A 27,805-nucleotide genomic window follows, 5' to 3' on the forward strand; every position below is an offset into this window, starting at 1 on the left:
CTTCAGATTCCGTTGGAAATTATATTGGTAGTTTAGGTGCTTCTTCATCCTTGCCAGGGTTTTTCTGTAGCACTGTGTATGTCTTACATCTCCAATCAGATTGTAAGTTTATTCCTAGGTACTCTGTGGACACAGGTATGCTAAGTTTATGACCAAATTCCTTGTCAATGTCTATCCAAGGATCTAAATTCTAAAAGAAGTTGAGTGACACCAATAATCGTCTAAGAGAAATAAATCCTAATTGTCATGGTTGTCAGCTTACTCCCTCATTGGAAATGGGTGGTGAATGCCTTTGCTGCTGCTGGTAAATGCAGAGGTTCTTCTATATTATAGATTCATATCGGTTTAAAGCCAACTGAAACATCCAACTCCTAAAAGACTCTTCCATATAGTCCTGGCTTTCCATGCAGAATTGTCTGTGGTAAAGAGAATTATGAACATTCCTTAGAAAAGCCAGTCTACTGTGACATAGGCTTTGAACAGAGCTGTGACCTGTCTATCTTTCCGCTTCCATATTACTTTCAAAAGCTGTGTAATGTAGTGAGTAATTTGTATACACCATGGCAGGAGGGAGCTGATTGCAGAGGAAGAAAGGGAATTTAGATTTAGCTTCTGCATTGTGGTTTTGAAGTCCCAGCTCTCTCCAGTAAGCTGAAATGCAGGTATGCCTAGTAATCTTTTGGAATATTTCCCTTAAAATTACTGCAAAACTTGCAGCTTAACAAGTGATACTTAGCATCACCAGGAGATAAAGAAAGAAGGAAAACTCTCCAAGATCATGAGATGTTGGATGGAGAATCTTGCTGCCAACACCTGGGTACCTTGGCATCTGACACACATAGCTTCCTGACACAGGCATGGCACACCCCTTCAACCCAACCCAGCCCCCATCATACTGCTCCTCTATGGATTGTGCAACAAGGCCTTTGTAACCTGAGGCCTGTGAAGTCTGGAAAGGAATGTGACCCAGAGTCAATGGGTGTGGGTGCCACCAAGGGCACAAGGAGTTCTCCTGCTGTTTACCCTCTGCCTCCTGAGGACCTCAGGAGGAAAAAGGTATGCTCCAAAAGAAGCCTTCAGCCGAGCTCTGAGGCACCTGTGGTAGTGCCCCCCACTCCCCTCTGTTCTTGTCCTTGCCACTTCTGGAGGCATGCCTCTCTCTCATTGCTCCCTAGTAAACCTGACCCACCCTCCTTAGTGCACACTCTTCCTAGTCTCAGTTGTGCTTCTGTTACAAGCTATGTGTTGGAGTTCTCATGTGGCCCACAGAGGGAGAAGGATGTTCCCAGGGGAGAGTTTATATGAATTAGTGGCATCAATGATAGAGCACCAGAAGCTAACGTCTCGATGGCCAGGGCACACAAGACAAACCGTATGTCTGTCCCCCACCCCCAGATAGCTTTTTCCATCTTGACAGCACATCTGGCCACCACAGGGATGCTGCCCTTCCTCTTCTGCCTGAGGAACGGCATTACAAGCTGAGCCATGAATATCCTTTCTTTAAGTTGCCCAAATATCCCAATGGACACGCTAACAGAGCTGTGACCAAAAGGAAGCCATCTACCCCAAATCTTGTCATTTGTGTTATTTTTTATAAATGACAAGTTCTGCATTTTGTGAGCCAGTATTGTTCACAAGCTAAGGACAATCCCCAAAAATGAACTTTTAATTGGTTGACTAATTTTTGCAGAACTGAGAGTTGAACTCAAGGCAAGATCACGAAGCTATACCTCACATCAAGCATTCTCCTTTTGAAGAAGGAAAAGCCATCATTTTTAAGAGGCTTCTTGTTATATTGGGTTATGTGTTAGGATCTGATATGGTTTCACATTCCTAACTAGTACAGCATCTCCCACTTTAACACATCCTTTCAGGGTGACTATTTTTACCCTAAAGAATTCAAATTGGTTTCAATCCAAGTCATATTTTTGAACTTGTATGTGCCTGGAACTGTATTAAGCACAGGGGCAATGAGAAAAGGAAATACTGAGTAAGTTGGACCTTTTCAAAGTTCAAGGATTTAGTTAGTATGATATGTACACCTGCAAAGAGTTCAAAGGCAAAGAAGAAACTCTAACTATGTGAAAAATGTGCCTCCTTCAGACTTCAAAGGGCCATGGGGCTCAGCAAAGAAGTGAAGTGGTCTGGAGTGTTTAGGGAGCATTGGGCCATGGGAGGAACCTTGAGGAAGAGAAACAGTAAGATTGACCCATATTTGGGGAAGAAAAACATTTTCTAATGAAAACGTTGACCCTGGCAGGACTGGTCTCACTGTCAGTCGTTCTCTTTGCTTCCACAACTCCAAAAGCACAGGAAACAATTTGCTTCCCTTGACTGGGACACAGAAAACAGGAGTTGTAGAAACACAGACACACAGAAGGATGGGAAAGGTATGAGAAGGTATCTGTAAGGTGCCACACACTCTAGCTATGGCTAAGTCTGAACTAAACCTTGTACGCTGGCTGCCTTTCGAGCAAATACCCTAAAGTCTGCATAATCCAGATCTAAATCATTGCTTTCCACCAACTTGCACCCCTTGCAGATTCCTAACTCAACCGGAGACCATATTGGAAGTTCTAGTGGGTATCTGGAGTATTCTTAGATACCCAGGTCTACTGGTCTCTCTGCCTTTGTCCATCTCACCCGTAAACTCACCATTTTATGTCTTCAAATTGATCATTGATCATTTTGATCATTTCTAGTCATCTCTACCTGCTGGTCATCTTTTTCTAAGTCAGCTCATCTCCTTACTGCAGTTCTCTGCAACCCATTGGGTACCTTTTCCAAAACAGAGATGGTTACTCCTCTGTTTAAAAATAGATGCTTGCAAAACAAAGACTCCATTTGCTTGGTCTTCAAGGCCCTTTATGCTTCTAGCTTTGTTCAGACATCCATTCCCTCACTTCTTTTCTGCATCCCTCAAACCCAGATGGATCTGTCTGCTTTCAACTTGTATATCAGCACTCATCTCTGTGGGCCTCACACAATTTTTTTTTTGTAGCATTTCTGAGGCTGAATTCCTAAGCCATATCCTCTACCAAGGCTTTGACATTCTTTTTGTAGACAACTCTCTGAAGGCTGAGCCGAGTAGTTTGGAAGACACAGGGTACAGAGAGAAGAATGTTTTAGACAGGGAATGACATGTGCATAGGGATAAGCATGCATTTAGGAAACTAAACAAAGTCTGAATGCACAGGAAGGAGTTGGCAAGAGGTTACCATGAAGAAAAAGGCAGGAGCCAAGTCTGAGTGCTGGGCAGTGCTAAGGGCTGGTGTTTGCTTAAGTTTAATGGGAAGGTTTGAAGGGTTATGAGCAGAATGAGGACAGAGTGATGTCTATGTTTTGAAAGAATGGTGTTGACAGCACAGAAAAGATAAGAATGGAGAAAAGACTGGAAAGGGCTCCAGTTAAGAGTCCAGAAGGGTGGGGTTGGGGATTTAGCTCAGTGGTAGAGCGCTTGCTAGGCCCTGGGTTCGGTCCTCAGCTCCCGGGGGAGGGGTGGGCGGGGAAGAAGTGTAGTGGAAGAGTCTGGATAGTGACAGTGGGATGGCATTGGGTGTACAGACCATCAGAACAAATGATCAGGCCTGGCTGAGTGATCAAGTATGGACCCAAATGAAGATCAGACCAACAAGTGGCCAAAATGTGGTAATGTAAAGGCCTGGTATCTCTTCCTCTAATACCTGCTATGGAGACTGGCCTTTACATTATGTTACAGAAATCAACAAGAATTTTATTTATTTATTTATTTATTTATTTATTTATTTATTTATTTATTTATTTGCTTAGGCATACCTACACTTTTGTGAAAAAACATTTTTTAAATTATTGGTTATTTTTTATTTACATTTCAAATTTATTCCCTTTCCTAGTTTCCTGGCTATAAGCCCCCTATCCCAACCCCCTCCTCTTCTATAAGGGTGTTCCCCCTCCCCAACAACCCCCCTTCCTGCCTCCCCGTGAAAAAACACTTCTTTCTGAGACACAACCTTGCTGTGTAGCAAAGGTTGACCTCTAAATCATAGCCATCCTCCTGTCTCAGGTTTCCTAGTACTAGAATTAGAGGTCTGTGCCATCACACTGTGCTACACAACTTCAATTTTTAAAGAAGCGGGGGGGGGGTGGCAACTGGAGAGACTGGTCATGGCTGTTGAGGTGGGATGCTAACTGCTGACAATGCGCAGGGTTTAAAGAGGTAGACCCATCATAGCTGTCCTGGCACATAAAAAAAAAATTATGTGATTTTGTTGAAAAGTATACGTGCACATATTTTTTAATGCAATATTACTCTAATGAAAACCAAATCAGCCCCTTCCTACCCATGTCCCAATCCACCTCTGTGGAACTTCCCATTTTATATATGCTCCAGAAATGTCTACACATACACAAACATGCCTGAGCATGTAGTTACACTAGTGTTCTCCATTTGCTATTCTTATGTATATATAGGAATCAGTTTTCTTTTCATGTGAGACAATAATATACACTCTTCTGTGATTGGTTTTTAAGAAATTAATTCCTCCATATGTTCATTTTTATTGAAGTACAATCATGTAAAATAAAAGCATTTATTTTAGATGTTTTCTGATGCATGCCTTAATTTTTGTATTTTGGTAGCTGCTCTCCTAATTGAGACATAAAACATTTCTATAACCCCAGTAAATTTATTCTGTGCATTCTTCTATTTGATTATCTTGGCTTTTAATGATCAATTATGATTTTACTGGTCTAGGTTAGTTTTCCCCCACCCAAGGTGTGTGTGTGTGTGTGTGTGTGTGTGTGTGTGTGTGTGTGTGTGTGTCTCCATATAGGTGGAATAAAATGTTTTCTTTCCATCACACATGGCGTTTTTGCAATCTTTGTTGCTGCTGGTTTCTTGTTAAAGGAAAGCATACTTTGTGTAGAAACAATTAGGCACCGTTATGCTATGTGATTCTTTGTGTGTAGCTTCTCTTTCTACAGTATAAAGATGAAAAACAGAAGAATTAAAATTAAAACTTGAGCAAACTGGAGATGCCAAAATGGAATAGCAGTGATACGTAGTAAGATAATTGACAGCATGGGACTGAAGAAATGGCTCAATGGTTATGAGCACTTGCTATTTCAGAAGACCCAGGTTCAGCTACTAGCATGCATGTGCTGGTTCACAACCATCCTTAACTGAGGTTCCAGGGAATCCAATGACCTATTCTGATCTCAGTGAGGACACACACACACACACACACACACACACACACACACACACACACACGGTGCATATACATGCAGGAATACACATATACACATTAAAATATATCAGTGGGCATACTCATATGGAAGGAGGAAAGACGGCAGGGCCTCAAGCCTAGAGAAACAGCTACAGGTAATGGGAAAATGTTGATAGTGGGAAAGATAGTCTTCCCCACGGAAGAGCCTCCAATGGTTATCCAATACCAGTGGTAAGCCCTGAGTTATACTATCAGGTAATGCTATATGAACTGAGCAGGCTATATGGATGCATTTGTGTGTGTGTGTGTGTGTGTGTGTGTGTGTGTGTGTGTGTGTGTATGTAAAAGAAATAGAAGCCATGAATTAACGAGAAAGCAAGGAGAGGTACATGGGAAGGCTTGAAGGAAGGAAAAAGATGGGGGAAAGTTATGTAATTATAATTTCAAAAAAAATAGAAAATAAGATAAACATGTTTAAAAAGATATTGACATCAATAAAAAAGGGATTATTTTGTGAGCAACAATGTGGTATATTCTGAATTGGAGTGAGGGCTCCAGGCCATCTATACTAACTATAGCTATAGGCTCCATGCACTAGTTCTGTAAATGGCATTTGCACATTTCCCAAGGACTGGGTGATGCCTCCACAATCACTGCTGTGACCATGCTCCTTATTTTTCTCAGTTTGTTTGCAGGGATGCTGTGCTCTGTGGTCCTTGACAAGCACAGTACCATAGGATATGTGTCCATCTTTGAAGTTCTTCCTTTGTGAAGGTTGGGTATGGTTCTCCATGAATATGACCTTCAGACCTTCCAGTTGTTCTGAGGGAGTCCAGCTCTTGACCTTGAGGATGCTTCTGGTACTTGCCTTTAGTAAGGCTCTTGAAGTCTGGCACCTTCTGGTCTGGACATGTTTCTATGTTTAGGCCCAATGATCTGTTTTGTTTTTTTTTAAACCATGAATATGTGTCTCTTGTACTTATTTTTAAATTAGCTAATATAGATCTGCTTTATGCTTAATGTCTACAATGGACATATCTACATTTATTCTGCAGATCCCTTATTTATGAACATGTAAGTAAATATGGTTTTTATAAGTCCTTAATCTTGTATAGCTCTCAGCTGCTGAAGGGACCACAGCTTCAAACCACTCACTGGTCTTGCTGTTACTAGTAGTCTCTTTCCACCATTTTCACATTGTCAATCACAAGAAGGGGTCCCTCTGCGCTCACGTGAGCTCAAAGCTCTTCTTGAATCACCTATCACTATAATATCAACTTGTCTTATTAGATCCACGAACTTCTTACAAGAAATCTAGGTTTTTCTCCAAATATGTGATAACCTCCAAAAATTCCTGTATGTATCCAGTTACATCAAGGGCTTAATTATAAGCTAAAAACTGTCACAGCTCACTCACCCTGCCCCCACCCCCACCCCTGCAATCAGGCATTCAGTGACTAGTTCTTTGTAAGTCAGAATCAAATTCCAGAAAAACAAAGATTTTACTTCCTTTTCAGAGATAAAAAATTTAACAATGCTGATGAAGATCTAAGATACTTTGATTTTTAGAAGCTCCATTTGATACAGAGTCTAAACATCTATCAGCCTCCAGGACACCTTGAATCTGATACACCTTGGTGGATAAATGACTATTTGAATTGAATTATTTTTAACAGCCTTGATGTTTTTTCCTGTGAAGTATTGATACTTGGCTTTGTTGTCTTTCATAATAAGCTGTTAATGGACTGCTTTCTTTCTCCTCCAACTCATATTTCAGTCGAAAGTCTTCATTGGGAAATGAATCTTTGGCTGTCCCAGTAATCTGATAGTCTTTGTAGACTTCTTAATGCTCCTTGCAGGGGTCTGTGTCCTGGGAGCTAAAGTCCACACTAGGAAATCAGTGATGTTCTTTAACCTCATTGACAGTGAATTGTCCATTTCCTTCATCATCCTTTCTTGTCAGAGTCATGCCTGGACAGACAGGAAGAGATACCAGCTGGAGTCCCAAGTCCTACATTTCCTTCTATTCCTTCCTTACAAAGTATTTAATGCACCCTCTATCCTCAAGATACAGAGCATCTCCTACTGATGTCAAGGATGCAGTTGCCTCTCCTTCCACTGCTACCACTTGTTGGCTCATGCTGTTCTGTGGATGAACCCTGCAGATGGGGAGGTAGGGACTGTCTGCACGTCCTCCCTCCTCCCTGTTTCCCACCCTCCTCCCCTTCTATGCCTCTGGGATTTTGTGACTGCCTTCTGGGGCCCATGCTTGTGAGCCCCTCACTATCTGTACACTGTGGCAAGAGGCAGCCAGAGTAGTTTCTTGACTCTAGTACAACCAGGTTTGCTTTTCAGTGATTTCTTTAGAGCAAATGGACTTTAAAAGCCATAGCAAAATAATACAATTTCTTAAAATTCAGAGCACAATACAAAGAGGAGGAAATGAACAATAGAAATCTAAAATGTCTTACTCAGAGAGTCAGTCTCCCTTCCTCAACCCTTGCTCTACATTTTGGGTTTAGAAGACCAGAGTGACCCACTGAATAGCACATTACAGTCATTTTTCTGTTTCTTAAAAAACAAAACAATTTCAAATAGCTTTACAAGCAAATGTTACTTTCTTTTACTACTGTTAACTTTTTAAGAAAATACTGTTTAGTATGTACAATATTTGGTTTTCTCAGAGAAACTGAACCAATAGGATATATTTTTAAAATAAGGCATTGATTTTTATGATTTGGAAGCTGACAAATCCTAGGATCCAGAGTGAGAAGTCCTGAGACCTGGGGAAAGCAGGAAAACAGAGGTCTCTGCAGTGAGCTGTCTTTGAGGAGATCAGGGGGATATGAGCTCTAATCTTATGGAGGGTAAGTGTTTGTTCTCTTCAGGTCTCTAACAGAAGATGAGTGGCAGCTACTATTTTGGGAGTCTCCTGATTGAAATACTAACTTTATCCTGAATACATTCACACAAAAAGAGTAATATGTTGGAACAAATATCTAGGTACCAATCTCCATCTGATAAACACTGTTTGTCTGCACCACATTTGTATATTTTAGAAATGCAGAAAGAGGTCCAGAGAGTTGAGTTAAGTTTATCTAAGCAGCTTAGCTCGTTAAAGGGAGAGCTGGGATCCCAACCGGCTTACATGCCTTAGCTGGGTGTGGGCAGTTTCCCAAGTGTCTTGGAGCTCCTCCCTCCCTAAGAAGAAAGCGCACTGAAGGCCTTAGCTATTGCTCAAAGCTCAGGGAAAGCAGTGTCCTGTCTTCATGTGTGAACACGCCGGACTCGTGAGGCATGCAGCTGCCAGAGGGCCCCACTCGGCTTTGCTTTGAAAGGGCTCCATGGAACATTAGCAGTCACTGTTTACTGAAAGCCACACCCTTGTGCTTTGCTCAGATGTCCACTCTTCAGGGTTTACCACAGCTCTGTGCTCCTCTATTACTCGCTCGGCTGTAGAGGGGTAACACGCCAGGCCTGCCACAGGATGGAATGGGTAAAGAATCTGAGATATCTCTTCAAAACTGTCCCCATGGGCCAGTCCAATCCTGTTCCATTCCTTCCCTCCATTTTTTTTATAAACAGCTTAAAATGTTCATGCATCAATCATGCTGTAGGTACATGCTGCCTGCTGACTCACCCAATTTGGGCTGGGCCTTCCTGTATGGAGATGGTGCCTGCTCATGGCCTGACCTTGTGCTGTGGTTCCCCACTGTTCACCCCCTCCTACTCTGCACTTTAAGAAAACACCGTTTAGAAGCAATCTTAACTATAAGTGCCTACATCGATCTTTTATACAGACTCCTCGGTCCTGGTTCCTTACAGCCCTCTCTGGTTGTTCCTGGAGGTTCATTCATCATGATAATATAATTAATCCCCACAGTGCTGTTGAGTTGATTTTGACAACAGCAAGCACCTGATTTTTTTTTTTTTTTAAAGAGGGAAACACTGAGAGTGAAGAGAGTGAAGCCACACCTCCTGGGCCAGATCTTCTAGTGTAGCCTATAGGTATCAGCTCTGATGGCATGGAGTGAGGGAATCCTCCTGGCCCCATCTAGTGTGGACAGATCACAGAGCAGGTCACCTCTGGGGCAGCATTTGTGGGAAGGCTTGTGTTGAAGGTCAGCATCATGCACAGCAATGTAGGCACTGTGCAAAGAAAGATGTATTAGAAGAAAAATGGGGCTAGGGATAGGGGACCCACAGTTTATTGAATGAAGCAGTGCTCCATGGTCTTTATGCTTCAATGAAAGGCCCAAGAAAATGCTGAGGGTCCTATCAGGTGGCATTGTGTGGGGTGACTCAGTTAGGTCCTCTCTTCTCAAAAGAAGTGGCCTTAGCTACTTCTGTAAATATCATGTATTTACAGAAAACCAGCTAATGGTTTAAGTACATGGCACTTAGGTTTAAGTGTATGGCATGTGAGTTCTCCGCGGCATTGTTACAACCTGTACTCATGCGCCTTGGTCCTGTGGAGTTTCCCTTTTAGGAGAACTTGGTCTGACTTTCCACAGGGTACCTGTTCCAAAGCTGTGACCTATGCTATTGAGAGTGGACAGTCTTGGGCAAGGTTTCTGAAAATGGCAAACTAATGGGCATACAAGGGAGTAATCCTTAGTACTAACAATATTCCAATGAGAAGATGATAAGCATCTTGCTTTCAAGGCTGTTCCACTTTTTCTTTTAGGCTGGAATAAATGAACTGAAGGTGCTTTGCCAACAGTGGAGGCTCTGTAGAGAAGTAGCACTCTCTAGAGGTGGATAAAACTTCAGGCAGTAGCTGCTCTGTGGTGACCAAGGTCTCCCTAGAGCCCGTGGACAGAGAGCCTACTTCATACATGATGGGGATTCTCAGAGTTAGAGGCATGTTCCTACCCGGCATCTGCTAACAACTGTGATTTCTGTATGTATGAAAGTGTTGTGGGCCTGGTTTGTTGGCGCGTAAGACTTTCTTTCAGTTATTGCATGGCTCATTTATATCCATGAGAAAGTGCTTTGTTGATGGCAGAACACCATTTCCCCTTAAGATAAGAGCGGTGTCTTTTGCTAGAAGCAAGGTAGAGATAAGGAGGAGACTGGGGCTGGCTGGTGCAAGCCTTCATTGGATCAATGGGAACGTGTGAGCTCTTCCTAGGAAAGAGCCCAATGGTTCTTGTGGGTAACACTATACTTCAATGGGAGACACACGGCTAAATGGCTAAGGGTGAGGAGCTTTGAAGAGTTAGGGGTATAAATGAAGGCATAGCTAGCTAGACTTGGTCTGAGAGTCTTCGCTGAACAGGAAGATGGTTGGAGAAAGAGGCACAGCTGACAGATTTGGGGAGCCCAGACGTGTCAGTGAGTCATAAATGCAATGGCATGTTCAGAAGGGAGTTGGCTGGCAAGACAAGTCACGGTGAGTGTGTGCGAGGCTGGAGCTTGCTGATGAGACTGAAGACATTAAGGACCATTGTAGGATAAGGGACTGTAGGTGGATGAAAGTGATGACTGGGAGGGACATGAGGTCAGGAAGGCCCCCAGCCTAATGCATGAATGGGATGGAGAGAGTGAGATCTATGCCAAGGTTACACGAGGAGATGAAGAATCAGACAGGCTGTACCAGGATGAGAGCCTGTAGGTAGCAGGAATACCAAGGGTCAGGGCAATGTATCTGGAAGAGCTAGAGAGGAAGGGTAGGGATGCCCAGAAACACACACAAGATTTAAAATCTGATATGAATTACATATAACTTAGTCAGTACACATAGAATCACCATTGTGGCTTCAGGATACTGGAAACAACGGTGATATGGCGTGAGAAATATTTTGAAGTTGAAAATGACTGTTTACAGTTACTCTTTTTGAACACTAGAGGGCAGCACAGACATATGGAATAGCATGTCAGTTTTGTGTTAGGACTGAACTGTGTATTTGAATATCCTTGTTGAGTTTTTAAGAAAGTTACAGAAAAGCCCTTTTAAATGGCATGCATGGGGCCTCAGGAGCCTGGAGCAGAGAGACAGCTAGATAAATACTTGGTACTCACCTCCTATAACCTGTATTAGTCATGATCACTAGACAGCTAGATAAGTACTTGGTACGAACCTTCCCATATCTGTCTTAGGGTTACTACTGCTGTAATAAAACACCATGGCCAAAGAAACTTGGGAAGAGAAGGTTTATTCGGTTTACACTTTCACGGTATTGTTTGCCACCGAAGGAAGTTAGGGCAGGAACTCAGAACAGGATCCTGGAGGCAAACAACGATGCAGAAGCCATGGAGGGGTGCTGCTTACTGTCTTGCTTCCCGTGGTTTGCTCAGCCTGCTTTCATATAGAATCCAGGACCACCAGCCTAGGAATGGCACTGCCGACCATGGGCTGGGCCCGTTCATCCCTATCACTTACTAACTAAGAAAATGCTTTACAGCTGGCTCTCATGGAGGTGTTTCCTCAATTTCAGACGACTCTGTGTATGACATGGAACTAGCCATTATACTTGTCAATTCCTAGTCTAGAAAACTTTGTAACATTTCCATAAGAGTCCGGAAGAAGGAGAAGTAGGACTGTAAGTGGGTAGCACGTGGTTTGATGGTGATGAGGGTCAGTGGGCTTGTTCTCCAGGAGATGGAGAGCTATAAGGAGAACTTGTGGAAGGGAGGCAGAGCGGGTGGTAGGAAGAGATACCACCAGCATAGGAACCCATCTGATCCTGCATGTCTGGAACCCAGGGTGTGGGTGTCAGTGTTGAAGAATCTGTAAAATACTGCTTACCCTGTTCTGAAAGGGGCCTTTCTACTCCTGTCACTGGGAGAGGCTGCTCAGCTGTGGGCGTACAGTTCCAGGCACCTTCAGCTGACATTTAGTAAGGCTAAAATCCACAGGCCAGGACTGGAAGATTACAGCCACAGGCTGCTTGCAATTCATTGAGTTCCGACTACTCATTCCATGAGCTGTTGCAGCAAAGATCCACTGGGGGCACTAGAGGTTTACACAGTCCCTTGTGTACTAGCATAGTGGACCAGGAGATAGAGAGCCACTAAGCCTCCCTGGCAGTGACCGTAGACACGGGGGACTCAGATGTATACCCAAAGAAGGGACACACTTTGTCACTTAGAGCTCTCTTGTCCAGCTCATTTTCTTTAAATTTAACAAGAATATATAAATGCAATTTGCAATTTGGTAGCTGAGTACTCAGATGCCAGCCTCAGCTTTTCATCTTTGATGATGGATGTTTTACTTTGGGAAAAATCACATGACCAGCTAACCAGATCTCTTTGTTAAGTGGACAGGGAATCCTAAAATGTACGTGGCTTGTGAAAAAAAGCACTTAGGGAATTGCCAAGTGTGGCATACATCTTTAGTGTCTCCTTCTCTTTTCAGGACACGTCTGTTACCTAGAAAAAGCTGCATCAGAAAGGGGACTAAGATGAGCTTCAGGGTCATCCTCTGAAGCCATCACCACACATACTCTATCTCTCTTTCTATGCGCTCTTTCTTTTTAGGCTGCCTAACTACATTCAGACAAGAATTTGCAGAACAATGTTTATAACTGATGTCCTATTGAAAGGGACTTTTGCTCTGGGCAGGGAGTCCTTTCCTTGTTTTGTTTTGTTTTGTTTTATTTTAAGTTGACTAACACAGAGTCACTTGAGCTTTTCTGAACAGGAGACAAGGGCTGCCTGTGGAGTCACTGGCCAAGGCTCTGTTTACAGGTACTTTGTCAAAGAAGGACATCTATTGGACTCAAACCTCCTTGGTTTATTATAGCAATTTCGTATCACACATAAGCAACATGGTGTATAAATTTTACACATGTGAAATACATATTGCATTTCCCAGCAGGTGATAAGACTGTCAATATTTTCTCAGTCATATAGTTCTCAGATTAGAGTTTTACTTAAGTAAATGGATACTATCCTTGACACTAGACTGTGAGGTGGGCCTCATTAGTAGTTCCATATTTAAAACAATTACTTCTAGCCTTCTTAAGTTTATCTCATTCATTACCCACCACAGTCATGGGTTGATAAGAAAGGAACCAGCAAGCCCCAATTCCCCCTCCAATTATAAGCTCTTGAAGCAAAGGTCTTTAATGAGTTAGAACTATGTCTCAGAGCTAGCCAGGCTGTTTTGAAAGGCAAGGTCCACTGTCTCCTACCTGGAGTCCTTGGGTAATTTTCTTAATTGATCCCATCTTAGTCTTCTTTTATCAAACTATAATATGGAATGGCTCAATGGATACTTTCTTTTAGGAGTCTCATGTATGGAACTGGGCTCCAGTCTGAGGCAGTCAAGATTCATAGTCCAGGGGCAAAGTTTGGACCAGCAGATGGAAAAATACTAGGATGGAAATGTTAGGAATGGAAAGGATGATGGTGAAGTAGACCTTACTGTTCTTACTAAAAGTAGCTCAGGGTACCAAGTGCAAGGAATGGGGATATTGAGAAATATTAGACATTGAAATGGGAGAATCTCTTGTAAGCTTATGGCTGGCAAGATGGCTCAGTAGGAGGTAAAGACACACCTTGAGTCTAGCCATAAAACACACACACACACACACACACACACACACACACACACACGGTGAAGAAAAGAGAACCTATTCCCCCAAATTGTCCTCTGACCTTCAAATTCACACCATGCACATAACTGTTCTGCCACAAAGTAAACAAATAAATGTAATAATAAGAAAAAAAACCCTGAGTTCTCATGACTCATTCTGCAACTGTGTGCAGGCCAGACACAGGGACCCACTAGGCTTGAGCTCTAAAGGGAAAAACCTAACTGAAGGTCAAAGAGAGTCTTGTCAGTATGATCATGAAGGCAATAACGCCAATTTACCGAGTTTTAAAACCAAGGAACTCTTGTTTTACTACTTTACATGGTTTTAGGACTTAAATGACATAGTTTCATTAGAGTCAGCTATACCAAGCCCCAGCACTGACGTCACTGATGTCACCATGTCTTATCGCCACCACCAGCCTCATAGCTGTGTCTTTGACTCACCAAGCTTTGGGTAAGGCGGCTCACATGACCACAGGAAGCAGCTTCCATTTGTATAAATCACTCAATTTAGTCACAAGTTAGAGGCTTGAGATAAAATCTTTCAGGATTGTATGTCTAAACCCTTAAAGCACCTCCAGTGCACTAGGGTTTGATTTAGGGAGGGAGGAAAATGATAACCTCCCTTCCTCCTGATGCTCCTCCTCCCTCTCTTGTTCCTCCTCCCCTTGCTCCTCTTCCTTCTCCTATTTTCGCCACTTCTTTTGAGGCAGGATCTCTCTACATAGCAGCCTTGGTTGTCCCTGGAATTTAGACCAGGCTGGACCTTAGACTAATAAGAGGTCCTCCTGCCTCTGCTTCCTGAGTGCTGGGATTCAAGCGTGTGCCACCACACCTGACATTATTGTTACTTTTGAAAAACTTTTACACAAAATATTCTGATCATAGTTCCCTCTCCCAGCTCCTCCTAGCTCCTCCAACTTCCTCACCCACCCAACCCCATGCCCTTCTCTCTCTCTTTTTCTTTAGAAAACAAACTGGAATAAAAAATAAGAAACACAAGAGGCAACACACACACACACACACACACACACACACACACACACAAAATACCACGCCACACACCTTCTTAATTAGCCTAAAGTATCCCCAGAAAGCAATAGGCTATAAAAGTCTGTACTCTGTATATTGGTATAACAGTTATGGGAAGTATTACAGAGCCCATGTGCTATTCTGTGTTTTGCAGAGGAGTCATGGAAGGAGAGCAGCTTATGTAAATCCAAGAAAATGGGCATACTACTTTTTAGTTACGGAGCTTGAGCTGAATTCTGTGAAACCGAGTTTGACTTTGTTTTTAATCACATGGATGTCCTTATCTTCAGCAAATGTTTCCTTAGGAAACTGGAGCTGTGGAACATTCTTCCAGAGGGCAGGCACCCAGCTGGCAAGTGTTTTCCACATTACTTAGCTGAAGAGCTCTCTGCTTCTGCTCTCTGATGTGGGGTCAGCAGCAGCTCTCAACTGGGCAGCTCCCTAGAACCACTTGGAGCTCTTTAGCCCAACCACACTGCAGGCTCTTGCTTTGGGTTAGTTCGTGTGACCCTAGGCCGGAGCACGCATAGGATCATTGCCAGCCATTCTTGAGCATTTTGACCTACTTTTTTGCCTTTAGCCTCCTAAGGTTCTATACTTCCTATATTTGTATGTTTGCCCAAATTAAAATCTCATCCCCCTTGTAACTTTAAAATTATATAAAAATATTATTCAACATCTCCAGGTGGGAGACAATGAGCCTTTGGGAGACTTTGAAACCAGGCTGGTGAGCTTTGTAAATAACTTTACCATGAAAAAACGTTTTAAAAACTTATAAACCCATAAAATTTATGAAAAAATAACTAAGCATACCAGGAACTAGCCTGTCTTCTCTCCTGTGGCACACAGTGTTTGATTCTGTAGAGTCATTCTGCAGTTATGGTTGAGAAACTGTCACAGTGGTGGCTGACACCATCTTCATTTCACAGAATCAAAGAAATGACCTGTATTTTCCTTTCCAAATTCACTTAACATCATAGAGTCTGACCAGATTGTTGATCCCCATGAAACTGCCAAGTTATGACATGTGGCTGGATTTATAGCCCAATGATAAAGAATTTACCTGGCATGTTTGAGATACTGGATTCCATCCCCTGTATCATAGACAAAACCGAATGAAACCCAAAATCCAAATCAACAAAACAGCAACAGAAAGAGAGAAAACAATGGTGGCCTGAGTTCTACCAATGGTGGTGGTTTTGAATATGATGGTGGTGATGATTGTAATGATAATAATAATGATAACAGTGACAATGATGAAGAGGATGGTGATGACAATGATATAGAAACAGTTGTTGTTTGTGGGACTTGTCATCTCTGTGACAAAATACCTGACAAAAGAACTTAGAGGGAAAGATTTATTCCGGCTCATGGTCTTCGGGGTGGGGAGGTTTCCATTCATGCTTTTCTGACTCCACGTACTTTGGCAGAGCACTGTGGAAGTAATAATATGTGGAGGAGGAGGCTGTTCATCTCACAGAGAGGGAAAGGGCCTGGGGATTATGCATGACCTTCCAAGCCACATCTCCAGTGATCTGCTTCTTCTAGCTTGGTCACCTCTCAAAATATCAGAACCACCTGGAGATGAAGGGTTCAACATATGGGACTGTGAGGGACATTTCATATTCACACTACAGTAGTGATGTTTAGAGGTAATAGAAATTGTAACAGGAACAGCAACATTGCCTTTATTCATGCTGCTAGGAAGCCTTTGTATGAAGATGTTTACTAAAGCGGTGTGTCACTGCACCATGTTTACCATGAGTGCCATTTGAGCCTTGTGGGATATGACATTTGAATGAAATTCATATGACATATGAATTTGTGTGAATTGTTTTAGTTGCATATTGAAGGGCTTTGTTTGATGGATGATATGGCAGATTCTGTGCTAATATATTAGTTATTTCTTCAAATAATCCTAACCACATGTTTAAGAATGATGTAATAATTGTTCTGAAGAGCCTCTAAGAGAAGGGTGAAGACTCAATGGTACAAAGGAGAAAGATCAGTGTATTAGTTCATTTTGTATTACAGTGACCAAAATACCTAGCAGAGGCAACCTGGGAAAAGGTTCATTCTGGTTCATGGTCTCAGTCCATCAACGGGGAGGGCAGGACAGCAACATAGAGTATAGCAGCAAGAAAGTATGACAGTGTGGGATGATGTCACAGGTGAGGCAGGTACAAGATAGAAGGAGGCCTGTCATTGGATGAAAATGAAGGATGGGTGGGAGAAAAGTTTGAAGGAAGAGGAGGAGACTGGAACAAAGAGAAAAGAAGAGACGGGAGGGAGAGAGAAGGAGAGAAGCCATGACAGGACAATGGAGGCTGACATAAAGATCTCGTTCTGTGTATTTACAGGTTGTTACTAATGTTCTCAAGGGATGGATGGTACCGGGTTTTGTACGTTTAAGTGGGCAATTATATCTTATCAATTGGGTCAAAGATTATTGTGTTGTGTGTTCTTTTATGTGACAGTTTGAGTGTAGGAAAGTGTGCGGCAGCAAGAGACACTGGGCCGCCACGAAGTTGGGATGCGTTTCCTCCAAGATATCTAGCAGATATCTTGGGACACGGCGGTGCTGTACTTAGCGGGGTAAAAGACCACCGTACTTTTTTTATTTTTTATATTTTTACAACAACATAACAGAGCCTGTTCACAGCATGGCAGAACAGGTTCAGGGTAGGAACCAGGGATTGAATGTAGAGAGAATCTCTTCTGCACTGTGTGGAAGCGTCACCTGCCAATAAAAAGTTGATTGCCCAATAGCTGGAGTAGGAAATAGAAGGTGGAACACTCAGCATTGAGAGAGATAGGAATTCTGGGAAAGAGTCAAGAGTGGGAGGGGTCACCATCAGGACTCAGAGGAGACGGATGTATGAGACTGAGGTGAGGTTACCAGCCATGTGGCACACATAGACTAAAATAAATGGGTTATATAAGTTATGAGCTAAGTCTCAGATTGGTTATTTCTGGTGACAGGGGTGTGAGTGGGAAACCCCGAGCCTACATCTGGGTATAATTTTCAGACTTTTGTCTGAAGTGGCCTACTTCCACCATTTACCCCTACCTCCTGAAGTTTCCAGATTCTCCCAACGACATCAAGAGCTGGGGAACAAGTATTCAAAACATATCAAACCATGACTCATCTCACATCCCTCCCATCAGCATGGCTCTCATTTCGATCATCGTCTCGAGAAAGGTCCCTTTACTTGCACCTTGGCTTCTTCAGGGTGAACCACTCACATCACAGAGTCTAGCCTTTTTAGATCAGTTGCTTCTGAGCCGTCCATCAGTTCTCCTTTTACTAATACCATCTGAAACTCTTTCCTTCCAGAAAGTCACATATGCTCTGGATAGATCCTTTGGCCATGTGTATTCAGAAACCCTCTCTGTATAGGTATGTGATAGACAGCATCTTATGTATACCAGTATACACCAGGTGCCCCTTTTACTCCCCCAGGGTAAGCACCCAGGGCCTTTCTGCGTTCTTACCCACCTGTTTGACACATACCAGCAGCAGCAGCTCCATGTGGTCCCTTTCTGATCTGCTTGGTTGTTCTGTTTGCTGTGTTAGATGAACTTGGAGCATCTGCCAACAATCTCACTTTTGTTCTACCCCGAATGGCTTTTGACTTCTGTCTCTTCTGTAACTGACACCCACAACCCCAAACACTGTACTCTTTTTCTCCTTCTTCTTTTAAACTAGCACTTTTCTGCACTCAGTCCTATGACCAGTATGAAAGAACAGGTCTATAAGAACCTGTGGTTTCTATTTTGTTCTATTATTTTTTGTTGTTGTTCTTTTTAAAAAAAATGCTTTTTTCCAAGAGTTTTACAATACATTTTTAAAGCTAATGAGTTATGCAACACTAACATATTAGTGACTTAAGAAGAGTAAGTGTGAAAAATACTAAATTTTACTGAAATGTTTGTTACTAAGTTGAATTTGGAACACATGCTGTAATTCTTTTTTAAAGATATCCATACCTTGTTAACACAGCAACTATTTTCATTTCTTTGAGAGGGCTGAAGTGATGCTGGAGTTTGAATATTTAGCTCTAACGTCTCTTTAGGGTTGTGCCGGCACTCCTATTTTTCCGTGTGACAGTTGCTTTCTAAACTCTGACTGGAAATGTGGATGAAGATTTTCATTCTTTGGTAGCTAAAATACAAACGCCCTCTAGAGGCGGAAGGTGTTCTTACCCACCTTCTGTAGTGAGCTTACAGAATGGCTTTGGGTTTCCTTGGGCTAGGGAGGCGACTCCATCTTTAAGCCTCAGGAGCCAATCAGGAACAGCATAGGCTACCTGAGACTGTCATCAGTATGCTGACTTTTTTATTTTATTTTATTTTGTTTTGTTTTTGTTTTTGTTTTTCATGTAACTTTTTTGTGTGAGCGTTTGGAACTGCTTAGACTAGAGACTAAACGATTGTTAACTGGGCGAATTGGGTGCCTGTTGACAAAAGGTTTATGTGACGCTATGGAGAGTTGTATCAATACAGTAAACCATTAAAATGCCCCTTTATCATTTCCCAGTAATTTTAACTCAACCTTAGACCAAAAAGACAATGAACTCTGAGAGCAGTCACTCAGCAGGTAAGGCGAGCGGAGAAATCCTGCTAGAAGCACAGGGTTATTCTACAGTCGAGTCCGCTGAGCCAAGCACCAGCTAATGAAGAGTGGATACTGCATAGTTTCGGTGTCATGATGCTCTGTAATAGCAGACTGTATGGTCATGTATGTTTTATTCGGCCTTTGTTGTGTTTTCCAAAGGGATAACCAATTGACTGATAAAGTAACAAATGAAAAGTAACCCGACTCCACTGACCTGTGCAACCCAGCAGGAAGGATGGAAAAGAGGGGCCTTTAGCCTTGCCACAGTAGGACGGGTATGGAGTAGAGCTCTGTTCCTCGCTGCCTCCGTCTTCTGTCTCTCTGCACATCAGTTTCCAGGTTTGGTGAAAACAGCAGAATTGGAGTCATAGGAACAGGTACTGTGGGATACTGGAAATGTGGCAGAATTGCTACATCTTCAGGTTGCTGTCTATAAATACGAATGCGTTTAAGAAGCATTTATGTCCAAATAGCAAATCGATGGTTATGCTAGGGACAGTGGTTATTTTTCAAACATGGTGTATTATTTAGTTTGTGGGAGTTTTGCTCCACCAAATTGAATTCCAACGAAGAAATAGAAGTCACAACAAATGACAGGACCTGCTCGTTTCCCCCGTGAAAACCACTGTAGGGTGTTCTCTGTGTTGTACCAGCTAATCTCCCAGCCCACACTAACTCCTTCTAGTTATGAAAGAACCCTGCTGTGAAGGCATAAAGGCATAGTTTGATTGTTTTTTTTATTTTTCATAATTCACGTACTAGTGATAGTTGAAGCTTCTGCTTTAAGAAGAAAAATCTTATTTTGATGTGGAAGAATACTCTTAGATTCCCGGAATTAGAGCATTTAGAATATTAGTTTCATTGTGATGCATTGCCCATTTCCAGTATAGTTGAACCTTCTTTCATTTCTAACTATGGTCCAGAAGCAGGTGAGCAGCATGCAGTTTGCTGACAGTAGTCACTGCGTTAAGATGACATGATGCTAGTAGAATTATAATGTAGCCAGAAAGTAATTTTCAGTTCAGAAGGTTAAGTATTATGTAGTGCATGACCAAATAAATGTCAACTACATGACTTCGCAAGGCAACATTTCCCCGCATTGGATGGCTTAGAGATGAAGGATTATGAGTAAACTGTAAGGATGTGAATTTTGCATAGGAATATTATAATTATAATTTAGAAGTATTGAAAAATACTTTATGAAGATTAAATTTACATGCAGGATTAAATACTGTTATGGGCCCATTATTTACTTAAGGCCGTTTAGGAAGAGGTCTTAGAGGCAGTCTTGGTCACTGCTCTCTAGTTTGTATTTCTTCATTTTCTACAAGGGTTTCTCTGTATTACTGTGAGACAGAATGACACCTGAATAAATAATATATGATCGGTCTGGATTTGAGCCCAGCAAGAGATGTCGTGCCTGCTTATGCATGGAGAGTTTGCAGTTTGCCTGCACCTCTCAGAGCATTGGCCAACTAACAACCACATTGGCCAAGTTTTCATTATGCTCAATAGAGTGCAAATGCCTCAGGGCATTTTTAAGTAATTAAAACCTTAATTGAGAGACATTATATGCCTAAAGAGAAATATTTAGGACATTTGGCAAAGAAGGCATAAAATGCAGCAAACTCCACACATTCCATTGTGAATACAGATCAACTGATACGATCAGGCAATAGCTCACTGTTGGATTTAACTTAGCAAGAATAAAGTATAACACAAATTTCTACAGAAAATGGTGATTTGAGAAACCTCATAAACTGAAGGATCACCATGCCTACCTGGATATAGGTTTCCATGTAGGAAACTGAACAGTGAAACCTGTCTTTGTTTTTCTACTGGGAAGAGGAATTGTGGGAAAGCACGGGCTGGGGACAGGCAAATATCCCAGGATGATGTTTCCAGGACGTCTCTGTAAGACTTAGGAATAGCCCAATCTCTCTGTTTCGCACCAGGGACAATTTGGGAGGCAGCAAGCAGCCTTAGGAGAAAATGATATTACAGTAGTGTCTGAAGATATTGCCAGGATGGCTTGTCTGCCTTACCCTTAGTGGAAATTATACTGAAACAGTGTGCAAGCACTTTCCATCTCTCAGAACCTTAGTAAACGTGTGTAAAATGTGTGAATGCTAATGGCTAGGACGCTTTGCTCACAGATGTAGATGCTGGTATGCCTGGTAAAGTGATACTGGTTACACTCACCTCCCGTCACAGACTGGCCAGCAGAGGGAAGCATTGAGAACCAGGAGCTTTGGGATGGAAGGTGAAGACCGCGCTTTCATAACCGGCAGGGGCAAGTTTAGCAAAGACCAAAAGGTCTCCGGGATGGGAGAGAGATGTCTTCCAGGGTCCTGAGAGCAACCATTGAACTATTTGGAAATGCCTCAGGGAGTTTTGACATACAGAGAATCTTCTTTCCTACTTACTAGGCTTGCAAACGGACTGAGACAGAAGTTCCTAAAATTTTATGTGACTCATGAGTTTCTACTTTTTAATATCTCTTATCTTCCTTTGTGAACTCCCTCTTAGTCCAAAAACAGGCTCACTGTATTCGCTGAGCAGTGAACCTATCATGCTGGCCCTTAGTTCCTACTGTCCCCTCCTGGAGCCTCTCACCCTGGGCACAGCTGCTGGACACTCATGTTCCCGGTCAGGTACACAGTGTAAGGCTGCAATGGGCCGATGTCCTCACATTCAGAGTTCTTATGAGGAATGAATTAAATACTGGCTATGGAAGTCTTTTATGAATTGGGAAGCACCTTACCCAGCACAGCACACAAAAGAACACTGGATTTAGAACCAGGTTGATCCAAAGTCAACGTTCACTAGTTTAGTTCCACTGGACTCAATTTTATTCACTCAAAAAAAGAAAAAAAAAACCCTGGGACAATGACATGGAGATTCACACTTGTGACCACTTGGGAGCTAACAACTCATTCTAGGCTTTGTAAACTGATATACAATATACAAATTATTGACTTACTATGATTAAAGCAGTAAAAGACTGCCACATCCTCATCACTGTGAGTTTAACCCTCAAATTTGGATAGTGTCCAGAGAGCAGATATTGCTGAAGGTCATACTTTCTGTAATTCCATTTTCCATGGTGATGCATGAACTCTCGGTGTTTATTATTTTAAAGAGGGAGATAGTTATCCTGTGAATCAGGTAACTTACATTGGCATAACCAATCTATGCCCTCCTTATGGGCAGACTTCAGAGAATGTCAATTTCTCACTGGGATGCTAATGTGTTTACTGTGGATTCTGTTCCTCCAAGAAGACCCACACCAGAATCAGAAGGTGTGTAAGTAGCAAGAAGGGAGAGGAGCCAAATGTTTCAGAGCCTCAGACCATCCTGTGGCCAATGAGACTGGGATTCCTTGGCTCTTTCTCAGACCATCCTGTGGCCAATGAGACTGGGATTTCTTGGATCTTCCACTTGGTAATATGTGGATGGTACAGCAAGCCTTCACCTCTGTATCTGCCTTTCTGTACATGTCCTTGTCTGTTGTGGTTTGAATGAGAAATGTCCCCACATTAACCATTAGTCACATTAACACTTGGTCCCCAGCTGGCAGTGCTGTTAGGGAAGGTTGTGGCACCTTGAGGGTTTGTAGACTGGTCCTGCTTCCTGTTCACTTTCTACTTTCTGAGTATGACCATAGTGAAACCAATCAGTTTCCTGCTCCTGCCAACTTTCCCTGCCTGTTGCCTTCCTTGCCACAAGAGACTGTATCCCTAAAAACTGTAAGACAAAACAAATCCTTTCTCCATTAGGTTGCTTTTGTCTGGGTATTTTAAAGCAATAAAACGTAAAACTAAAACAACAACTTATTACTCTTACAAACAATGCAAAGGGAACCGGTTCCGTCAGTTTTATTATTCAGTTATCTGTGGGTTTCCATCTGGTCTTAAAAGCCCAGGAGACATCTATCTATTTAAGATAACTTAAGTACAAGGCAGTTCTTCCCACATCCATCAAGCCTTGACCTCCCAGTTTGAATTCCTGAAGTCTCCCTCTTGGACATTCTTCAGTGCTGATACCACAGGATCAAGTGACATGACACGAGCAGAGACGTCCTGACACACAGACGATAGTCTGCAAATGCGGATTCCCTGTTCTCTGTCCCCATCATGCCACACACTTCAACAGCCTTATTGGTGTTGTGTAACTTCTCTGCCAATCCCCTACCTCTGCTTGCCCTGGAGAAAAACTCCAGTCTATGTCTGCTGGAGGCTTCTTCCAGTAAGGCGGTTTCTAGGTTCAGGACCTTTGTCCTCTTTCAATCTTTAACAAGCATCTGGGGACACCTCTCTTTGATTTCTAGCTTCTCTCTGTATAGGAGCTCAGAAATACTTCCTCAGGTTAGGTAGGGGATTAGTGACCATTGTTTGTTCTAGACTCCATCCTCTCTGGGCTAGGTCCCATTTGGAAGTAGCCCTTCCCTTATATTTTAGCCTTCAAACCCAGAAGTCCCCTTCAACAGATAATCAGGAGTGTCTTTAGGTGGGGAGATGGTTCAGCAGTTAAAGCACTTGTGCACAAGCATGAGGCCTGAGGTGGATCTGCAGAAGCCATCTAATCCGGGTGGGTATGGCCGCCAGCCTGTAAATCCAGCACTCAGAAGGTGGATGGAGATGGCTGTCCTGAGCAAGGTGCTTATGGAGACTAGCTATGTGGATGAGCTCTGAGTTTCACTGAAACCTCCCTCAATCAACAGGACAGAGAGTGATCGAAGACTCTTAAGTTCGTCTAAGTCGTATAGAAAGAGGGCAGATTGTCAGAGCTCAGGCTTCACCTTCACTGTGATGGTGTCCTGAAAATTCCTACCAATGCTTTTCTTGGGTCATCAAGTCACTCTTCATAAAGGGCCTGTGTTTTGGTTGTACTGCTCAGGCCCAGACAGAACATCTCCCAGGCAGAATCACTTCTCTAGAATCTTCCTGGTACTTCTCTAATCCAAAATTCCGGTTTTATTATTGGCTTTTTCCCTTCATGTTTGAAATTTGCCAGCAATGTCTGTAGACACTTTGCTCACGTTTCAGGCTTGAATAACTAATTGAGTTGTCTTTTATGGGTACTACCATAAACTATTTAGCAGATTACTGTCAGCAACCTTTAATCCTTTCCCCGTGCCTCCTTTGGATCAGTGACAGAAGTACCCAAGCAGGAAGCACTCACAACTGATGAAGGAGACAGTACTCAGAAATAAGCAACTCTAAGCCTTGATAAGTCATCCATTAGAAGCCAAGCCTGGTGATGCATGTTTGTAATCCTAGCCCTTAGGAGGCTTAGTAAGAGAGTTGCTAGTTCAAGACCAGCCTAACCTGTTCAGTGAGAGTGGATTTGTTTTGTTTTAAGCATTCTAGCACTATCCATTCACTTATGGGACCTGTGATGTTCTAATTCACTTTAATTGTTGACTTGACTCATCCTAAAGTCATTTGAGAAGGAAACCTCAACTGAGGAATTGCCTAAATCAGATTGGCCTGCGGGCATGCCTGGGGGTGGTTTTCTTGATTGTTAATTGATGCAGGAAGGTCTGCTCACTGTAGGCAGCACCATTCCCTTGGTGGTTGGTGCTAGGATATATTAAAAAAAAACTAGCGAAAATAGATACAAATAACATTATACAGACTGAGCAGATTCTATTTATGTATTTAGAAATGTATGTGTATATACATATACAAATGTAACAAGAAAGAACAGATATTTAAGAAAAGTCCACAATGTATTAACCTGGTTGGGAGGAGAGGAATCACCTTAGGTGTTTGAGAGTGTAAGGTACTTTCGAGTGTGATGGTTTGAATGAAAATGACCTCCATAGGCTCATAGAAAGTAGCACTATTAGGAGGTGCTGTCTTGTTGGAGTAGGTGCGGCCTTGTTGGAGAAAGGGTGTCACTGTGGGGTGGCCTTTGGGGTTTTGGAGTTTCAGAAGCCTAAACAAGCCAGACCCAATGGCTCTCTCTCTTCCTGAGGTCTGCTGATCCAGTTGCAGACCCACAGCTACTTCTCCATTATCATGTTTGCTTGCATGACACCATGCTTCCTATTATGACTACAATGAACTAAACCTCTAAACTGTGAACCAGCTCCAATTAAATTTTTCCCGTTATAAGAATGGTCATGGTTATGATGTCTCTTCACAGTAATAAAACGACAGAAAAACAAAAAACAAAAACAAAAACAAAACAAAAACAAAAAACAAACAAACAAAACAAAAACAAAAGAGCTAAAAAGAAAAAAAGAAAAGAAAAGAAAAACAACAGGAGCCTTAGTTGACAGTGACCAACCCCAGCTAAAACATGCTCAGAGGGGTGGGAGAGTGTGTAATGTGTTTATTGGTATTTATTGGTTCAAGCTAGGACAAGGTCGAGTGGCCCAGTATTGGGGGTAAGAGTTACAAATAGACCTGGGAAAATCTAGAGCCGGAAGAGTGGGCGCCACTGTGACCCTGCCCACCTCCTGAGGGCACAGCTCTGCTCTTAAGTTCAGACCATTTCAGCCAACAATATTCAATCTGTCCACTTTATAGCCCACACAGAATCATCATCCTGTATAAAATAATCTAGGGGTGAATGCTAATTTGTCTGTCTTGAGCCAGGTAGCAACTTTTCATCTTATCAGGTGAAACTTGAGACTGAAGCAGGTCTTCAGAGAAAGCTTTGTTACCATGGAGACATATAAATGCCTCAGAAAAAGAGAATCTAATTGCTATTAGGAAGATTGCTAGTTATAAAGATTTTTTTTCCCAAATGACCTAAACTGTAATGATAATAGGCCCAGTTGACCTTTTTCTAGATTCTAGGATCTGGATGACTATGTTTAGCCATTAACCAATTACCTTACTTGGCAAAGTGCTCTGCAACGCGATGTTTTGAATTATGCATACATTGTAGAGTGTCTAAAGCAAGGTCATTAACATGGGTTGTTACATGTTTATTTATTCTTTTTGTGGTAAGAACACCCAAATTCTACTGGGAAACTCATTATATCCTATAGGTACCATGCGGTATATTGTGGTGGACCGTCAGAATGTTTTCAACTTTTCTTGTGTATTTCTCTGTAAATTATGCCCCTTTTGGTATCCAGGAACCCCACTTTCAAGGGAGAAGGAAATGTATCAGGTTACATGACAAGCCCTTGACCCGTATTCTTGAGTAGGCTGCTTTTGAGCTTAGAGTCTTCCGGGCACTATGAGTTTTGCAGAATCATGTCACGTTTCCTCTCTAAAGAAGGTGAAAGTCCACAAAAATATTTGAACTTAAGTTGTTGTTGTTTTTATTGAATTCCTTAGGACCACCAGCTTAAAGTGTAAGATCACTGCGACTAACCAGATAACAATCTGTAGCCTTCGCCTTTATCCGAGGTGGTCCAGGCATAAACCCTGTTGGAGGAGAGCAAGGAGTTGTGCTCCAACTGTGCCTGCCTGCCACTGCCATATGTAATGTTGCTCTTTGATGCCTGTCTTAGTCTTGCATTGCTTCAGTAACTTGGACTGACAGACAGACAGATCCAGATACTCAGAAAAGCTAGGATCCAGTGTGCTGCACTCTGGGATGGAGAAACCACAGCACCCCAGAAGCTTAGTATGTTTACTATATACAGCTGAACAGAGAGGCAGCATTACTGAGTGCAGCTAAACAAGGAAGCAGGATTTATTGACTATAGCTGAACAAGGAGGTAGGTTAATCTTTGCAGGAACATCTTTGTGGGGATCAATCTTCAGGCTGTAAATGTCCAGGAGGAGGAAGCTCAGTGAACATTTTCTTCACACACTATTGACATTCATACACAGACCAAAAGGAAGGCTTTTCCATCTTCCTGAGCTTCACCAGGAGCTGAAAAGTTTTGGCATTCCTATGGGTTTGAGGCTAGGGTCCTTGATATGGCTAACCCGTGTCAACAGCACACATATTCACCCAGAGCATGACATACTCAAGGCTTCCTCAACTTCCCACAGATGGCACCATTGTCACTGGGGATTCTTTAGACTGTCTGAAAAGTCCTGAAATGATCATTTTTTACCCTAGTACATTCATTGATTCACATTGGTTCACTGGTGTGTGTGTGTGTGTGTGTGTGTGTGTGTGTGTGTGTGTTAAAGAAAGATGGAAACCTTTCATTTATCATGAACATATTATTATCATTTTTCCTGATTCTCTATAATAGTTTTTAGTTAGTATTTATTTAGTATAGACATTAGGCAGTTTCATTATGTCATTTCCTTGCATACATATCACTTTTTGTACTTTGTTCTCTATTACTTCCCTCAGATGTTTCTCGCTGTTTTCTTTCCTCCTCTAAATAGTGCCTCATCTACTTTCATGCCATATAAATGTATGTGTAAATAATTAAACATAGATTCTATTTGAAAGAAAATTGAAACATTTGGTCTTTTT

The 27,805-nt window shown here is 42.2% G+C and overlaps 1 protein-coding gene across 4 annotated transcripts in view; it reads left to right on the plus strand.

The window, feature by feature from the left end:
• Positions 1–27,805, plus strand: part of Dnajc5b (DnaJ heat shock protein family (Hsp40) member C5 beta) — a 92,551-nt gene that overhangs the window by 2,590 nt on the left and 62,156 nt on the right. For 2 of the 4 annotated variants that reach the window (XM_063282353.1, XM_017591029.3), the window contains exon 2: positions 19,559–19,776. The exons of the other annotated variants lie outside the window; for them this stretch is intronic. The gene's annotated coding sequence lies outside the window, so the exon portion shown is untranslated. The remainder of the gene's footprint in view (positions 1–19,558; positions 19,777–27,805) is intronic. 4 annotated transcript variants of the gene reach the window in all.

The sequence above is a fragment of the Rattus norvegicus genome, chromosome 2, assembly GCF_036323735.1.
Source record: "Rattus norvegicus strain BN/NHsdMcwi chromosome 2, GRCr8, whole genome shotgun sequence".
Lineage (NCBI taxonomy): Eukaryota > Metazoa > Chordata > Mammalia > Rodentia > Muridae > Rattus > Rattus norvegicus.